The sequence below is a fragment of the Enhydra lutris genome, unplaced genomic scaffold (assembly GCF_002288905.1).
Source record: "Enhydra lutris kenyoni isolate GAN:26980312 unplaced genomic scaffold, ASM228890v2 scaffoldscaffold66, whole genome shotgun sequence".
NCBI classification, from domain to species: Eukaryota; Metazoa; Chordata; class Mammalia; order Carnivora; family Mustelidae; genus Enhydra; species Enhydra lutris.
The window spans coordinates 1,399,780-1,417,765 of NW_019154150.1; the positions used below are offsets into that span (position 1 = coordinate 1,399,780).

The 17,986-nt window shown below is 44.0% G+C and overlaps 1 protein-coding gene across 3 annotated transcripts in view; it reads right to left on the reverse strand.

Annotated features, from left to right (window-relative positions):
- The window catches only part of LOC111158993 (RAB7A, member RAS oncogene family), a 73,795-nt gene that overhangs the window by 24,027 nt on the left and 31,782 nt on the right, over window positions 1-17,986 (reverse strand). The window contains exon 1 of one of the 3 annotated variants that reach the window (XM_022521349.1): window positions 8,592-8,625. The exons of the other annotated variants lie outside the window; for them this stretch is intronic. The gene's annotated coding sequence lies outside the window, so the exon portion shown is untranslated. Of the gene's footprint in view, window positions 1-8,591; window positions 8,626-17,986 lie in introns of those variants that run through there. 3 annotated transcript variants of the gene reach the window in all.

Here is a 17,986-nt window from a genome sequence, read left to right on the forward strand (position 1 = left end):
AAAAAAAAAAAAAAAATTCCTACAAACTAGAAACTTGTAACTGGAAAACAGTTTCTAACAGAGACCACTCCTTTTACAGGAGAAACTGAAACAGGCAAAGAGGAAATAAGAGTTGTACTAGGTCCCTAGCCACTGTGCTCCTTGGAAATGAACATTTCTGATAATACCCATTAATCCATTTATATATATCTTCTAATTTTCAGATTAAGGTGTATTCAGAACATATTTCCTTCTTTCTGCTTTCAAACCAAGCCTCATCAGTGTGTTCTGGAGCGATTTCCTTGGAAGAACAAGCAATACTAACTATTTCATAGACCAAATTGATTCTTTCCCCTCAAGTATAATTTTTTCTCAAATAATAAATCAAAAGCTAGAATTTTCCTGTTAGCCTGGAGCTATCACTCTCTTATCTCTGAAGCAGAGAAACCAACTGGCCATAAAGGCAGACACAACAAAGAAACCCCCATGTAGGTAAAAAGGTCGGGAAAATAATATCCAAGGGTCTGGGCTGGGCAGGGCCAATGAGGTCAGAAAGGGCCCCACGGAAAGGTCAGGGGGAGGACAGCGAGAACAAAGAATTGGTATGGGAAAAGTGGAGGAGCAGGGGAGGAGTAGAAGTTGGCGGTCAGCAGGCCACTGCAAAGTGTGGCCAGTGCAGCTTTGTGTGGTGATCACAAACTCAAGGTGACTATGCTCCCATGTAGGTGAGACTAGGGAGTTGCAGTATCAAGGAGCTGAAAGCAAAGCATGTGCAAAGCACAACCACAACAGTGTAAAACACAGGAAATGAAGGTGAACCAGGTGTAGTATCATGTCCAAGATCACACAGCAATTGGGTGGCAGAGCTGGAATTGTCGAATGTGTCAGCCCAGGCCCCCAATACTCAACCTCCATGCCACTCTGTAGTATCAGCTCTCACCACCAAGAGGATTCTGGTTCATAAGGGCTGGGGACCAGTCCTTAAGGTTAGGGAATCTGAAAAGTTCCCTCTGGCTATTGAGGTGTACATACCATATTTGGAAACTCCTGACTTGGGGTCCGGAACTGCTGCTCTGATTTACGTATGTGTCTGATACAGTGACGGCACTGACGTCAGAGGTGCAGGGCTGCAGCAGTTGAACCAACTAGTGTTCGAGAGCCCATTAACATTTTTATTTGTGTGGTGTTGCCAAGTTGCCTACCTCTCTAGGTGAATCAGCTAGATCCTAATCAAACAACTGACTCTTCTGCTACTCTCTCTCTCTCCCCCACCCCCAATTAAAGTACTGAATTATAGAAAATTCAGAAAGGTACACAAAAGAATGAGCCAAAGACAAAAAGGCACCCACAATTCCAACTCTTAGAAACAATCCTATTAGCACCAGGGTTTAGGTCGCATTTTCCTTCAAATAGTTGAGATTATACTGTTGCATCCTGTCTTTCTATATTAAATACCCTCCCATGCTCCTGGCATTAAGGTTACATGACACTGCAGCATATGGATAATCCCACTATTAAGCATGCAATTATTTTAAATTATGTATACAATCTGAGCACACAAATGTGTTATCACTCAGCAAAACAGTAAGACTATTTTAAAGGCCTCTGAAATTCACTGACAGAATTATTTTCCAGAACAGCTTTATTAACACCCACGCCATCAGTGAACTAGAATTTCCATTTTGCCATACCTCAGCTATCATTAGCACAAATCATTGTTAATCATATGGTCAGCTGGTTCCATCTGCATCTCTTAGATTGGCAGAGGTCAAACATTTCAACCAGAAACCTCTCAGTTGCCTGCTGGTCTCTGCCTATTTTACCTAGTATAATGTGATTTATTGCATACATAGACTAAATATAGCATTGAGAAGGAAGCATCATGGGGACACAGATTTCAGAAGTTGTAGGCTTCTGAGCAGATTCAAAAGTACCATTCTAAACTATAACCAGCATGAAACCTCTCCATCCCATTTTCTTCCAAGACTCCATGCTATAAATTATACCTGACCATTAAAGAAGACCCAGAAGGGGTGCTTGGGGTGGCTCAGTTGGTGAAACGCCCACCTTCGACTCAGGTCAAGATGCCAGTTTCCTGGGATAGAGCCCCTGTGTCCCCCATATCCGGATCTCTGCTCAGCAGGGAGGCCAGCTTCTCCCTCTGGCCCTCCCCTAGCTTGCACGCATACATGCGCTCTCAAATGAAATCTTAAAAAAAAGACAACGCCGACCCCGCAGACACCTTGCCCTCAAAACCAATGAATTCAAGGCTCAGAGCGAGGTAGGCAAGCAATATGTGCTAAGATTTTGGAGAAGGTCACAGGGGAGGGAGCGGGAAGCCATATACTACCAACTGTGCTGGCCGCCAAGCTGAACAATAACATCTGCTGGAGGTAGATTCTTTCAACTTTCCAAATGGAGCAATCTTCTTAGGGCCTACAGAGTGAAAGAGCAGAGCCTATGAAAGATCAAGAAATAAAGACCACTTTCCTGAGCCCTCTCTGTGCTGGGCACTACACTATAGGTCATGCATTTAATCCTCACAACGAGGCTGTAAGGTCGAACTCTCATTTAACAGACAAGGAAACAGGAGTTTGCAGGTGGTCCCTGGATCTGTAAAAACATTCAGATACGAAATGGGAGCCCGGGACTTATTACAAAGTGCTTCATCTCAGTCGCTACACTGGGTTGATCACCAAGATCAAAAAGGTGTGTCATGCTTCAAAATAATCCACAGGGTGAGACGGAGTGCACAGCCAAAACACGACGGGCTGGTAACAGGCTGAGTGATGGGTACAGGGGCTGCACAGCACTGTTCACACTACTTTTGCACGTACTTGAGATTTTCCATAATAAAAAACTGTAAATGCAATTCATACTTTTAACAAATTAGGAAAATCTGAAGGAAAAAATAAAGAATGTATAAATTTATTTTCATTACTAAAAATACAGTGACAAACTTTTATGGCAAATGTGTCCCAGATTCAGGCTTGATAATCATCTTTGGTTATCCGTGATAATTAGCCTTTGGTTTGAGGGCAAACATACTGTTAGTTTTGCCACAACAGAAATCTTAGGTTAGAAACATCTGGCACATACCTTCTAAAAAGGAAGCCTAAATAAAAAACTATGTTATGACTTTGGTAATAACTTTTTTTGGAAAAAATATTGTATTTATATATTTGAGAGAGAGAGAGGGAGAATGATCAGGGGGAAGGACAGAGCAAGAAGCAGCAGACTCCCCGTTGAGCAGAGAGCCTGTCCAGGGGCCTGACCCCAGGACCCTGAGATCATGACCTGAGCTGAAGGCAGCCACTTAAATGACTGAGCCAGTCAGGAGACCAAGAAGTATTTTTTTTTGTAAGGAGTCTCTATGCCCAACATGGGGTTTGGACCCACAGCTCTGAGATCAAGAATCATGTTCTACCAACTGAGCCAGGCAGGCCCCCCAGAAGTAACTTGTTTTAAGATCAGTTTGAGAGAGAAAGGGAGAGGGATAATATGAATTTAGATTCCTCCAACAGAGCAGCTTAAGATGGAAAGAGAAAAGCTTGAACAAGAGGATTTTTCTTTTTCTTTCTTTTCTTTTTTTTTTTTTTTTTTAAGTAAATTCTACCCTCGAACTCACGATTCCAAGATCAAGAGTCCCATGCTCTGCTGTGTGAGCCAGCCGGTGCCCCAAGAGCAGAATTTTTAACAAACAGTATCACCCAGCCGACTCCAATCCCAATGGCTGAAAGGCACTACACAAGGGTTCTAGAATAGCAGGAGACAGCCATAAAAGGTCATAAAGGTAAATAAAAACAATTCTCAACAGCACCTCTAAGCCAGGAGGTGGAAGGAATGCTGGCTACAGAAGGTAGGTTTGCTTCATGGGCACAGGAACCACAGGTAACAAGAGAAGGAAAACTAGCTACACAAAGGCCTAAGATCAAAAATTACCAAGTGTGTCTCTTGAAAACTCAGTGTGCTTGTCTTTAGGCTAAGCATCTTACCTGTATCATCTCATCTGGGTAAGCATGAAGATTAAGATAACTTAGTGTTACTTTTGGACAGTTTAAGGGTGTTCATTGTGTTCTTTGGGGATGGGAGTTAGGAGCGTGACTACTTTAACAATCCAAGGGTTAGCAAATCCAGGAAATACTCTACTAAAAAAAGTGGGGTGGGGGAAAAGGATAGGGGCGTAACAGATTGCCTGAGTTAAAAATGGCTTCCAAATTCTAGGCCCAGAAGAAAGGCAAGAAAATAACATCTCAAATGATGTTCTGAAAGCTCCCAAATTAAAACTGAAGCCATAATTTTTTTTAAAGATTTTATTTATTTATTTGACACAGAGAGAGAGTCAGACAGGGAACACAAGCAGGGGGAGTGGAAGAGGGAGAAGCAGGCTTCCCACTAAGCAGGGAGCCCAATGAGGGGCTTGATTCCAGGACCCCGGGACCATGACCCGAGCCAAAGGCAGATATTTAACATCTGAGTCACCCAGGTGCCCCTGAAGCCCAATTTCAAACGGTAGCAAAAATGTCCCTCCAATAAGGAAATGAAAAAAATGGAAGCTGGAGTTGTTTGGAAACCCCATGATCAAATGGTCCACATGAACCAGAACTAGGTCCAGGTCCAGAAACGTGAATGGGAGAAGAATGCAGGCCGCTGCCACATACTTCCAAGAGGGGATGCAAGGTTCCAGAGAGGAGGATGCTCATCTGGGCATGGAGTGGAAAGACTGCCAGGCTGGAAGCAGGAGGGAAGAGGTGGAGTGGAGCCTTTGACCAAAACCCTTTCTGTGGAATCATGAAGTCACTTTGGGGGAAGCTCGGGATAATGCTGGTGTTCTAGAAACTCAGACGACAGGCTTAGATCGGAAAACAGAACTTAGCAACTGGTTGGTATGGATGATCACCACCTCCAAATGCACAACAGACATTCAGGCAAGTGAGCCACATTTTTACTTTGAACTAGCCTTTGTCTTGTTTTTACTGAATAAAGTCACTTGCCTGGTCTGGAGCACCTCCCGTCCCCTTCAATTGGCTAAGTTCTAATACCCTTCATTCAACACAAGTGTATGTCAGAATAATCCTAAAGTCTTAAACCTAGTTTCTCTACTCCCAGAGTTTGAAGTGAGTTTTTCCTTTCCCTTTCAGGTTGAATGTTGCCTTCAGCAGAAGTCTACTCTAGCCTCCCCAGGGACCAAGACAGATTCCAGCCTTCCTTCCACCAGATTCCACTACATCCACCCAATAAATGAAGAGATACTGTGGGTAGGGCTAAGCTGTGACTAACCCAAAGTGGAATCTGCCCAAAGAGGAAGCCCACACCTGGGACATGGACGGCTAGGGGCAGTGGGCAGGCCCTGTGGAATTTCTTGCCGTGCTGAAGCAGTTTGTACTCTGAAAAGTTTAAGAGTCACTGGTTTAACAGAGTCTGGACTGAAACATGTATTTCCAAGTCTAGGAATAATACAAGCTCAGTTGAATTTTATCATATTCCCCTTTCCTCCTAAATAGAGAGCCTGGAAAAATCTTGCAGTCAAATTCTTTTTTTTTTTCCTTCTAATTTTTAAGTGAAGGGGTGCACCTGGGTGGCTCAGTTGGTTGTGTCTGCCTCTGGCTTGGCTAAATGATCCCAGGGTCCTGGGACTGAGTTGTTTTTTTTTTTTTTTTTTTTTTTTTAAGATTTTATTTATTTATTTGACAGACAGAGATCACAAGTAGGTAGAGAGGCAGGCAGAGAGAGACACGAGGATACAGGCTCCCTGCTGAGCAGAGAGCCCGACTGGGGGCTTGGTCCCAGGACCCTGGGATCATGACCGACCCACTGAGCCACCCAGGCGCCCCCCAGGCATTGAGTTCTACACATTAGGATCCTTGCTCAGTGGGGAGCCTGCTTCTCCCTCTGCCTGCCGCTGCCCCTGCTTGTGCACTCTCTCACAAATAAATAAAATCTTTATAAAAAGTAAAATAAAAATTTTTAGTAAAATCTACCCCAACGTGGGGCTTGACTTCATGACCCCAAGATCAAGAGTCTCGAGCCAGCCAGGTGCCCTTATTTTTTAAAGAGACACTGTATTTAGCCGTATCTCAAATTTCACAGCTAACTGAGGAATGCTTGTTTGTGCTAGGATTTTATGACTTCGGTCTAGATGCCTGTGCTAAAATGGGAATGTCAGCATTCACCGGACACATAGGGCGGTATAAAGGGTAGTAACAGATGGCTACGCTTATCTTCTAGAGGTTTGCTGTCTGGGAGGCAAGAAGACAATCATTTCACAGGGCAGTATAAGTAACAGTACTTTAAGGGAGAGAACACTTATCAGCAGAAATACTGGAACATTTTCAAAAGCAAGACTGAACAGCTGTACATGCAATGCCTGAGAAGGAGCGTCCACTGTTGTCAAAACTAATCGGTCAGGATGGTTAACTTGTTTGCCATCTCTTACAAGCTTCAGAGAAGTTCTCAGGAAGCCCAGTGGGAAATGTTACAGGACTGAAGTGAGAAGGAGCAAGGCTCTGAAGCATCAGGTCTGAGGCGCAGGTGGACCACCAGAGGGATCAAAAGGGGCTGTATGGGATGCCCACAGGGCCTGAGAGCATGAAGCCACCAAGGCTGGAGCTGGCACACAAAAGTTAGAGCCCAGCCTGCCACGGGCACACTTGACAACCATGCAAGGCAGGTACCTAGCCTAGCCTTGAATTTCTCCAGAACATGCACCATTTCTACCCCATATGCCCTGTATCTCTAGTGTGTGTGCCACCCCACCCCCGGGGCCGCACCCCCTGCATGTACCCACTTCGTGTACCAGGAGCCTGCTCATCTGGGAGGGGGCAGCAACGTCTACGCAGTCTGGACAGCCTGTCTTCCTGGGCACCACTCCCCAAACGCCAGAGCATCTGGGTCCCAGGGCCCCCTTTCATCATGCTGAACCATAACTTCCAGCGCATCTGCCTGCCACCCTAATGCGAACAGAGGAAGAGAAAAGTTCTCCAACACAGTCTCTCCTCCACCCCCGAATCCCCAATTCCAATAGCACGTGCTCCACAGGAGGGCCTGGTAAACTACTACTATATCCAGCACGGTAGTTACTGAGCGCAGGTGGCTGCTTAAATGAAGCTAAATGAGGCCAAATACAGTTCCCCAGCCACACTAGCCACATTCTAAGTGCGTGACAGCCATCTGTGGCTGGCACCTACCATACTGGACAGTGCAGATATAGCATATTTCCATCAGCACAGGAAGTTCTATTGTATAGTACCAGTCTAAACACTCCTGGAACCTTTCCCTAGGATTAATACATAGTCCTCAAACATCTTAAATCTCAATTTATGGCCATTCCTTGTTTCATTACCACTTTATCTTCTGTCTGCTTTCATTTTTTTTTTAAGATTGTATTTATTTATTTGAGATAGAGTGTGAGAGCAAAGAGTGAGTGAGTGTGCACATGCACACATGAGTGGGGGACAGGGAGAGGGGGAAACAGGCTCCCCACAGAACAGGAAGCCCGACGTGGGGCTCGATCCCAGGACCCTGGGATCGTGACCTGAGCTGAAGGCAGATGCTTAACTGACTGAGCCACCCGGGCACCCTGTCTTTCATTCTTAACAACAAATAAAAATACCTGTTCTTCAACAGCAAACTATAGATACTACTTAATGTCTGAATTTTTCATTAGAACACCATAGCAGGATAATGCTGCATCATAACCACTTCATAGTATCTGTGGCCATTTGTCCTGGCAGACCAGGGGTGCACAAACACTATACGAGGTTCTCTGCAACCCATCAAGGGGAAAGTTCAATTAATGGTTTCACACACCGGCTTATAGGAAAGGAAGTGAGTACAGGAACAAAGGAATGCTCAAATCAGAGAATGCGATACTGTCGATAACGTAAGGAACACTGAGGACCTGAAACTGATGGCACTGATCGACTGGAACAGCTCTTACAGATTTCTTGCCTGAGTTAGATGAAATGATGAAATATCAGCCAAATCTTAAAATCCTTCTCTGAGAAGGTGGGAAACTCTGCCAGTGACAGTTTAGACAGTTTCATCAGACCGGAGAAGTCCTATTAGGAACTGTATGCAATTCTGTGTGGCAGGCACACGTATTTTACTCCCCAGTACTTTCACAGGAACCATGGTGAACTGAGGTGTTTCATATAGTGAGATTTATATTCTAAAACAATTCCTTCCTAACCCCTTCTCGAAACAAGATGTCGAAGTAAAAGAAACCCAGTCTGGCAAATGATAAACTAGCTCCACACTGGAACTTTTAAAAAATTAATTTATTGTTTCAGAGAAAGAGAGAGAGAACACGAACATGAGCAGGAGGGGTAGAGGGAGAGAGAGAATCCTGAGAGAGAGAGAGAGAGAGAGAGAGAGAGAGAGAGAACATGAGCAGGAAGGGTAGAGGAAGAAAGAGAATCCCAAGCAGACTCTGTGCTCAGGGCAGAGCCCAACTCAGGGCTTGATCTCACAACCCTAAGATCACGACCTGAGCTGAAACCAAGAGCCAGATGCTTAACCCAACTAACTGTGCCACCCAGAGATGCCCCCACACGGGAATTTTTTAAAGCTCTAAAATAAGTATAACAAATAACATAAATGTAGTATCATACCTGTTCAGGTTAGATGTCAAAAAGTTAACTCCCACCACTCAGTGGACACACGACCCAGAGGTCCCAAATAGGGAAACCTAGGCAATGCTGTATGGTACTGCCACTAAGAAAGAAGCAAAGAAGTCAAAGAGGCAGGGTGAGTTACATCAGATGGAAAACAAATGGGTCCTTTTCCCTCCCAATAGAGGAAGGATGGAGACTAATGGCAGACAGATTCAACCAGAACTCAGACAAGACAAACCAAGACAAACACTGTTCAAATGCAGGTGAGGTGAAGAGCCTCACTAAAGCCAGGCAGCCTACAGGTCCCCATCTTAACACAAGCAGCGGCCAGAAATCATGGCACACTATACATGTCAAGGCTGCATTAGCACCCTCTCTCCTCTCTAGCATTCCTGCTATTGTCCCATGAACACACCCCAATCAGGGCTCTCCCTGCATGGCAGCCCACTCCTCACACATTTAACTGAAGGGTACAAGGACCCTCAATGGCTGCTGGGGCTTCAGGATATCCAAGAACCCTTTCAGTTCCAAAGGTATTCCCGTTTCACTGAAAAGGTAAACTTCAATTTCAATTCTTTCACCACCACACCATACCAACCCCACCTCTCCAAAGAATAAGAGCTGTTAAAAAAAAAAAAAAAAAAATTGGTCTGGGGTGGGGGGGGGGGGGGGGGGGGGGCGGGTGCCTGGGTGGCTCAGTGGGTTGAGCCTCTGCCTTCAGCCTGGGTCATGATCTCAGGGTCCTGGAATCAAGCCCCGCGTCGGGCTTTCTGCTTGGTGGGAAGCCTACTCCCCTCCCCCCGCCTGCCTCTCTGCCTATTTGTGATCTCTGTCAGATAATTAAAAATCTTTGAAGGAAAAAGAAAAAAAAAAAAGACAACAGGCACAAAATGAAGTCACTTAGGTTAAACCCAGCATCACCAAACTGAGACTTAATTATAGTTCTGGCCGCTCCCAGAAATGGAATCTTAAACCAGTCAGTCAGGAATTACCTGGTCAACACTGGTGAAGTAACCTGCCTGACAGACCCCAGCTGTACCCCACAGGAGATCTTCTCACGACCAATCCACTTATTACTAGTATAACTTCCCTGTCTTTTTATTTTGTACAGCTCCTTGGAATTCCCTTCTTTGCTAGATGGGACGCTGCCTTATTCAGGACTTCTTGAATAAAGCCAGAAAGATCTTGAAAACTTACTCAGCTGAATGTTCTTTTTAACAGATCAAAGGAATCAAAAACTGTGGCTATATAGCATTTCTCTCTGATATTAGGAGGAGGGTGGGGAAGTTACCCCTAGGGGAAATACAAGTCAGAGCAGCAAACTCTTACCCAATGTGTATGGTTCTACAGACCTTTAAACCCTTGATTCTCTCTTCAAGTCAGATACTAGGAATGCAGGAGTACTGCAAGTCTGACAACTTGTCTGAAGGGCTGAAGCTCAGTGGCTATCATCCTCAGAAGAGATACTCAAAGTAGAAAATGCTTTTAAGTACATTAGCTTTAAGGGGCACCTGGATGGCTCAGTCGGTTAGGCGTCCGCCTTCGGCTCGGATCATGACTCCATGTCCTGGGATCGCGCCCCGCACTGGCCTCCCTGCTAAGTGGGGAGTCTGCTTCTGCCTCTGCCCCTCCCCTTATGCGCTCTCTACGACTCTCTCAAATACATAAAATCTTTAAAAAAAAAAACAAAACAAAACATACTTCATATGATGTCTCCAAAATACATGAACAGATTTAAGCCTAATATGCAATCACTGGGACTTAAATTCAGAAAAGCCTTACTACCCAAACCATTTTTAAACAAGTATTTAAAAACTTGAATGTGGAAGAAAAGAAGTAAAACAGTATTACAGATTCTCATATTCTGTAAGCAAATCTGAAATTAAAAGCAGCATGGGATGTCTCTAGTGGGAAACTATGCATTATTTAGACTCTAAATCTAGAGCACTTTCTTTTGTGCTGACTCCAGCCCTCCCCTGCCAGTGACCCGACTGGTGACCTGACTTGTCATAAAGAACCCCTGTCTATGGATAAGCAAATGAATTCTAGCTGGGGAATTCTATTCCCCTGGGCAAGGGCCAGTTTTGTGCTCACGTGCATATTCCTCTCAACTCTACTGACCTACACTTAATGTCTGCTCTTTGTATTCTTTGGTTATAACATTTTCCCCATTTTCTCAATTAATGAGATAAAATCTTTGACATGTATTCATTTCATATTTAAATGATAGTATGATCTTACCTTTTCTTGAGAACTATCATAAGCTTAACAGCTAACATTTCTAACGAAGTTTTAAGTGTGTTTGGTTTATCTTCAGAGGCAAAATCAATACTCGTAAGAAGAGAATGGGAAGAGTGTTGAGATTCCTAATACTCCAAAGCTGGTCATACAAAGGTAGGTCGGAATGCTATGACTTCAGGAGTGTTCTCAATACTATTCCCCAAAAGCAGCTCAGTTCTGCTCCATATTCAGATGCAAGACAAACTCCGGGACAACAGACAAACCGAGGGCTTTGGGACCCAAGAAGACCCGAGAAGCTCTAGCTCAAATCAGGGCTTTGAAACTTACCAGTTGGGCAAGTTGAGGTAAATAATCTGTCCTCCTTGGGCCTTTTATAGTGAATTCCTAAATCTGTAAAAAGTGGATAGTTTTATCTTCCCATGCTTCTGTGAAGAATGAGAATGAAGATGTAAAGGAACCAGAGACATCAATGACTGCCGGCTCATTACTATTAGGCCCAGTATCTCCCCACCTCTTCAATTTCTGGAGCTATTACTGATTCCTAGTAAAATGGAGTAAGTCCCTTATTCACCCAGTACAACATTCTTCAATTCAATCCTTCAACCAGTGCAATTACAGAACATATTTTAGTCTTCACTCTTTGTGTTGAGATGAGCCCCACAACTGAGGAAATTTTCCAAATACATAACTTAAAATTAAAACACATCCTTTCTAGAGGCGCCTGGGAGGCTCAGTGGGTTGGGGCCTCTGCCTTCGGCTCGGGTCATGATCCCAGGATCCTGGGATCCAGCCCCGCATCAGGCTCTCTGCTCCACAGAAGCCTGCTTCCTCCTCTCTCTCTGCCTGCCTCTCTGCCTAGTTGTGATTTCTCTCTGTCAAATAAATAAAAATATAAAAAAATATATCCTTTCTAATCAGCTCTATAACTACCTTTTACAAAGGGAGTCCAGCCACACCCAGAGATGAGAGACTCCAGAGGGAGGAAAGCCCAGGTTCAGGAAACTCCTTAAAATCACAAAGTTTTTCATGGAAAAGAGGAGCCATGTAATTATTTGCCTTATGTTAAAAAAAAAAAAAAAAAAAGTCATGTGTACTTGGATTTTTTAGGAAGAGAAAGATAGAGGATTTGTCTTTCAAATTTTATTTTTCTTAAGTTAACACTGATTCTTTCTTAAGGCGTTCATTTGACAGCAGAAAGAGCCAGGTCAGGAAACATGGGAGACAGATGGGGGTGAGGAACCCCACATCATTTTAGAGCTGGCTAAGTACAGGCATGCTCACATAACGGACAGATGACTGGGCAACTGATAACTGGCTTATTTATGACCCCTACAATTTCTGACTCTCCAGTATATCTGGTGAAGGACACAGATGATAAATGTAAATGCCCCCTGGGTACCTAACGAAGACCCTGCGCTTAGTTTAAAATTTAGTTCTATTTCAAGATTGTCAGAAATGTGGGCTAAGCAGATTTCCTAGGTATCACACCGAAAGCACAACGTGTAGAAGGACTGACAGACTGAACTTCATCAGGATTAAGAACTTCTGCTCTTCAAAAGATGCTGTTAATACAGTGAGAAGACAAAGATGGAGAAAATATGTGCAAACCACGTATCTGACAACAGACTTAGAACTCTAAAACTCAGTAAGAAAACAAACAACTCAATAAATAAGCGAAAGAGTAACCAGATAGTTCACCAAAGATGAATAAGCATGTGAAAAGATAAGCCACAATATTACTCGTTAAGGAAATGCAAAAACCATGAGATAAAACTATCAACAGGCAGGGGCGCCTGGGTGGCTCAGTGGGTTAAAGCCTCTGCCTTCGGCTCAGGTCACGATCCCAGCGTCCTGGAATCGAGCCCCGCATCGGGCTCTCTGCTCAGCAGGGAGCCTGCTTCCTCCTATCTCTCTGCCTGCTTCTCTGCCTACTTGTGTGATCTCTGTCAAATAAATAAATAAAATCTTAAAAAAAAAAAAAAAAAAAACAAAACGGGACGCCTGGGTGGCTCAGTGGGTTAAGCCGCTGCCTTCGGCTCAGGTCATGATCTCAGGATCCTGGGATCGAGTCCCGCATCGGGCTCTCTGCTCAAAAGGGAGCCTGCTTCCCTCTCTCTCTCTCTCTGCCTGCCTCTGTCCACTGTGATCTCTCTCTGTCAAATAAATAAATAAAATCTTAAAAAGAAAAAAAAAACTATCAACATGCCTGAATGGTTAAAAAAAAAATATTTTTTTAAAAAAGATTTTGTTTAGGGTTGCCTGAGTGGCTCAGTGGGTTGAGCATCTGCCTTTGGCTCAGGTCATGATCTCAGGGTCCTGGAATCGAGTCCCACATCGGGCTCTCTGCTCAGCGGGAGCCTGCTTCCCCCTCTGTCTCTCCCTGCTGCTCTGCCTACTTGTGATCTCTCTCTCTCTCTCTGTCAAATAAATAAATAAAATCTTTATAAAAAAAAAAGATTTTGTTTATTTATTTGACAGAGATCACAAGTAGCCAGAGAGGCAGAAAGAGAGAGAGCAGGGAAGCAGGCTCCCCGCTGAGGAGAGAGCCTGATGTGGGGCTTGATCCCAGGACCCTGAGATCGTGACCTGAGTTGAAGGCAGAGGCTTAACCCACTGAGCCACCCAGGCTCCCCTGGTTAAAAAAATTTTTTATGACCACACCAAGTATTGGTGAGGATATGGAACTGGAAGATGTGGAACAGTATTGCTGGTGGGAATGTAAGACAGAAAAAACATTTTAAAAATTAAAGATACATTTTGGGGTGATGAAGATCTGTTCTGGAATGAAAGAGTTGTGTCGGCTGCACAATCCTGTGAATATACTAAAAAGCACTAAAATATGGGACGCCTGGGTGGCTCAGTCAGTTAAGCATCTGCTTTGGCTCAGGTCATAATCCCAGGGTCCTGGGACTAAGTCCCACACTGGGCTCTCTCTGCTCAGCAGGGAGCCTGTTTCTCCCTCTGCCAGCCACTCTCCTCTGCTTGTAATAAAATAAAATAAAAATAAATAAAATCTTTTTTTAAAAAAGTGCTAAAATGAACCTTGAAGAAATGACTTAACGATTCCCCTCCTAAGTATCTACCCAAGAGAAATTAAGGCATATGTCCAGACAAAGACTTGTACACAAATGTTCACAGCAGGGTTATACGTAACAGTCAAAAACTGGAAGCAAATGTTCATCACTTGGAGAATGAATTGTGACCCATCTTTATAAAGGAGTAAGACTCAGCTACAAAAAGGAATGAACTATTGACATTTAACATGGACGGATCTCAAAATGATGTTGAGTAAAAGAAGCCAGACATCTCTCCCCTAAAAGTACATCTACTGTATGTGCATATACATAATGTATACACACACAGATTCCACTTAAATGAAATAACAGAAAATGCAAACTAGAAAGCAAGTCAGTGGTTGTCTGGGAATGCGTAAGGAAGGGGCAGTAGGCAGGAGGGAGGATTTATAAAGGGGCTTAGGAGACTTTTGGGGTAATGGATTTATCATCTTGATTGGGGTGACAATTTCAGAGACACACGCATACATCAAAACTCAACATGTATAGTGTAAACATGTACAGTTCACTATATGGCAATTATACCTCAATTAAGCTGTTCTATAAAAAAGAGAAAGTGATCAGAGGCTATCTGCAGATATTTGAGGGGATGACATGGAAGAAGCAGTGACCTTGCGACACTTCCCACTTCATTCAGGATGTCAAATCTGGGCTCCAGTAAAGGCTTTTCTTTAATTTTCTGCTGCACGCACATTTGTCACGTGTTCTGTTAGCAGTTAGAGTCACATTACATACAGAAACCTTCCACCCACCCAAATCTGCCCAAGGGGAACATTCTCTCCTGTTCTCAGACTCAAAACTATTTTCAATGTTCCTCTACCCTAACCATTACATCTGATCTAGTCCTACCCATAACTAATCTTCCCCAAACCTCTTCTTTTCATTTGCACAACCCCAGTTTGAATCCTCATTACTTCCTGACCATTTCCTCAGCCTCAGAGCTGCTCTGCTCTAGTTAGCCTGCTTTGCTATAAATACACGGTGTTTGCTACCACAGCCAGAGCTCCTTGGGCTAACTCTTCCAACTCTGCCAGGCTTGGCCCCAGCTCCCTTTTGGTCTATTTGCTTACCACATCCGACTTCTCCTTCTACGGTAACCTGCCTCTCCATACTTCCCCTGCCCAGCTCCTACAAGGAGCATCTCTGCTGCACCATGACCCAAATCCAGCAACTCCTGAGAAGACTAGAGGTAAACAACTGATGGAAGAGAATACCCACTAGGATGACTATAATCGAGCGCTGATGGGCAGTGCGGAGACACCAGATCCCACACACTGCTGGGCAAAGGTGAACTGGTGCGGCCACCCTGCACGAGGCTGGCAGTCCCTCAGAAAGTTAAACACAGAGTCACACCCTATGACCCAGCAATTCCATTCTTGGAGACGAACCCAAGAGAAATTAAACGAAACATACATTCCCCACAAAAACCTGCACACAAATGTTCTCAGTGTCATTATTCACAGTAGCCAAAAAAGAGGAAACCACCTAACTGTGTAGAGCATTTGGCAATGAACAGAGACAAGCTCTGAGTAAGTATAATCACTGGACCCTTGGGGAACCTTAAGAAATCAAAAAGGGAGAGATGAGAACCCATGAGGCGTTCCACAGAGATGACAACCTTCCCTCCCATTAAGCCGGGCTGGAAATGAATTCCCTAAGATTCTCTCCAGTATCCTTCTGGTAATTCTTCCCAGCCAGTCCACGTGAGTGATGAGTAGTACCGAGACAGTCTGGACTGCACACACTGTTCCCATCCCCGGAAAGAAACAGCTCTCTTAGCCACAACTTTCTCGTTTTGCCAAACTCAGTCCTCTTCCAGCGCTCTAGACTCTTCAACTTCTGACTCTGCCAGGGACACTGCTTCCAACCAGAACGGCCTTCCTGCCCCTTTCTCCCACCCACCCTCCCTAATTCACCTCGGAAAAACATTTAAATAATGCCTCCTGGGCGCCTGAGTGGCTCAGTGGGTTGGGCCTCTGTCTCCAGTTCCGGTCACGATCTCAGGGTCCTGGGATCAAGCCCCGCATTGGGCTCTCTGCTCAGCGGGGGTCCTGCTTCCCTTCCTCTCTGTCTGCCTGCCTCTCTGCCTACTTGTGATCTCGGTCTGTCAAATAAATAAATGGAATCTTAAAAAAAAAAAAAAAAAAAGCCTCCTAAACTGAACAAATCTGTCATCAGTTGGTCTCTCTACCTAAACAAGCAAAAAATTAACATCAATACTGATGTGCTCCACTGAATACAGACACTTGAAAACGGCAGCCTCGGTATATAAGAAACGTTTACACAGCTGTATAGCAGCTACGTTCTGAGGGGTCCCTGGGTGGCTCAGTCAGTTGCATGTCTGACTCCCGATTCCAGCTCAGGTTATGATCTCAGGGTCGTTGAGTTCAAGCCCTGCATTGGGCGTAGAGTCTACTTTAAAAAAAAGAGAAAAGAAAAAAGAGGAATACAGAAGGAATGACTGAAATAAAAAAAATCATTTTACATTCCTTAATGAAAATGAAAGGTTCAGGTCAAGATCATCAATGATGCTAATGCCCTAGGTGAAAGGTGGATGGGAAACTAAAGATCTATCTACATGTCACCAAAACAGCACCTCAAGAGATCACTTCCTAATCACAAGAGGCTGCAAAGGACACATACACAGCTGTAACCATCTTGATATAATGATTAAAGTTACCTTCACTAATAATAGTGGGACAATCAGACATTATGAAATAGTCTCATCAAAAACATATAACCTAAATTTACCCAAGCTTTTAGATCTAACTTTCAGTGCACAAGAAATAGCAGGGCTAGTGACGCACCTTAAGTATCAAAAGATGCAACCAGCCAAACCCAGAGCGTGGAACATTCTGTTAAGACAACTGGTTTGGGGGCACCTGGGTGGCTCAGTCTGTTGGACATCTGCCTCGGCTCAGGTCATAATCCCAGGGTCCTGGGATCAAGCCCCACATCGGGCTCTCTGCTCAGCAGGGAGCCTGCTTCCCTTCCCCTCTCTCTCTGCCTGCCTCTCTGCCTACTTGTGATCTCTCTCTGTCAAATAAATAAATAAAACCTTAAAAAAAAAAAAAAAAGGAAGGCGGGGAAGGGACCACATCTAGATGAAAAGACTTGAGCATTTAGGGGTGAAGTGTCATGATAATATCTAATATACTTTGTTTCTTTTTTAAAAAGGTTTTATTTATTTGAGAGAGAGAGGGCATGAGCAGGGGCACAGGGAGAAGGAGAATCCCTGCTGAACAGGGAGCCCAATGTGGGCAGTAGGCAGATGCTTAACTGACTGAACCACCCAGGTGCCCCTCTAATTTACTTTGTATTAGTTCAACCAAAAGAACAGATAGGGAGCAAATATAGTCGACCCTTGAACAACACAGATCTGAACTGTGTGGGTCCACTAATATGTGGACTTTTTACAGTATGGTACTTATATGTATTTTCTCTCATTATTCTCTTAACATATTCTTTTCCCTAGCTTACATTATTGTAAAAACACTGTATACAGTATATATTTAACATACAAGTGTTAATCAACTGTTTATCGGTGAGCCTTCTGGTCAATAGTAGTCTATCAGTACTTAAGTTTTTGGAGAGTCAGAAGTCATACTAGAATTCGACCACAAGGGGGGTTGGCACCCTTAAGCCCTGTACTGTTCAAGGGTCAACTGCTGAAATTAGGTAGGAGTTTGTGTGTGTTCGTGTATTTTATGATTCTATTTACTTGAATTTTTTCATAACAGAACATTTTAAAAAGAGACGGCTATTCCACATTAGAGGAAGGGAAGCTTCCTGAAGCAGTGCTGTTAGGACATGCTCTCTGGTCAGATTACAATCTGGTTAAAGAGTTTCTGATACTGAATCCTCAGGATTCCCCAACTTTACCAGGGGCTGGTAGACCTGCCAGGGAACCTCAATATGCAGAAATGCTTCAAACAAAACCTTCTGAAGTACTTCAAGGTGTGCTTAACCAGTTGCCAGTCCCCCTTCCCAGGCAAGAAGGCCCTGACTACTAATTCAGATTTAAGTAATCCTCCATGTCATTATAAAAGTCCCTCCTGTTTTTTTGTTTTAGAGGGC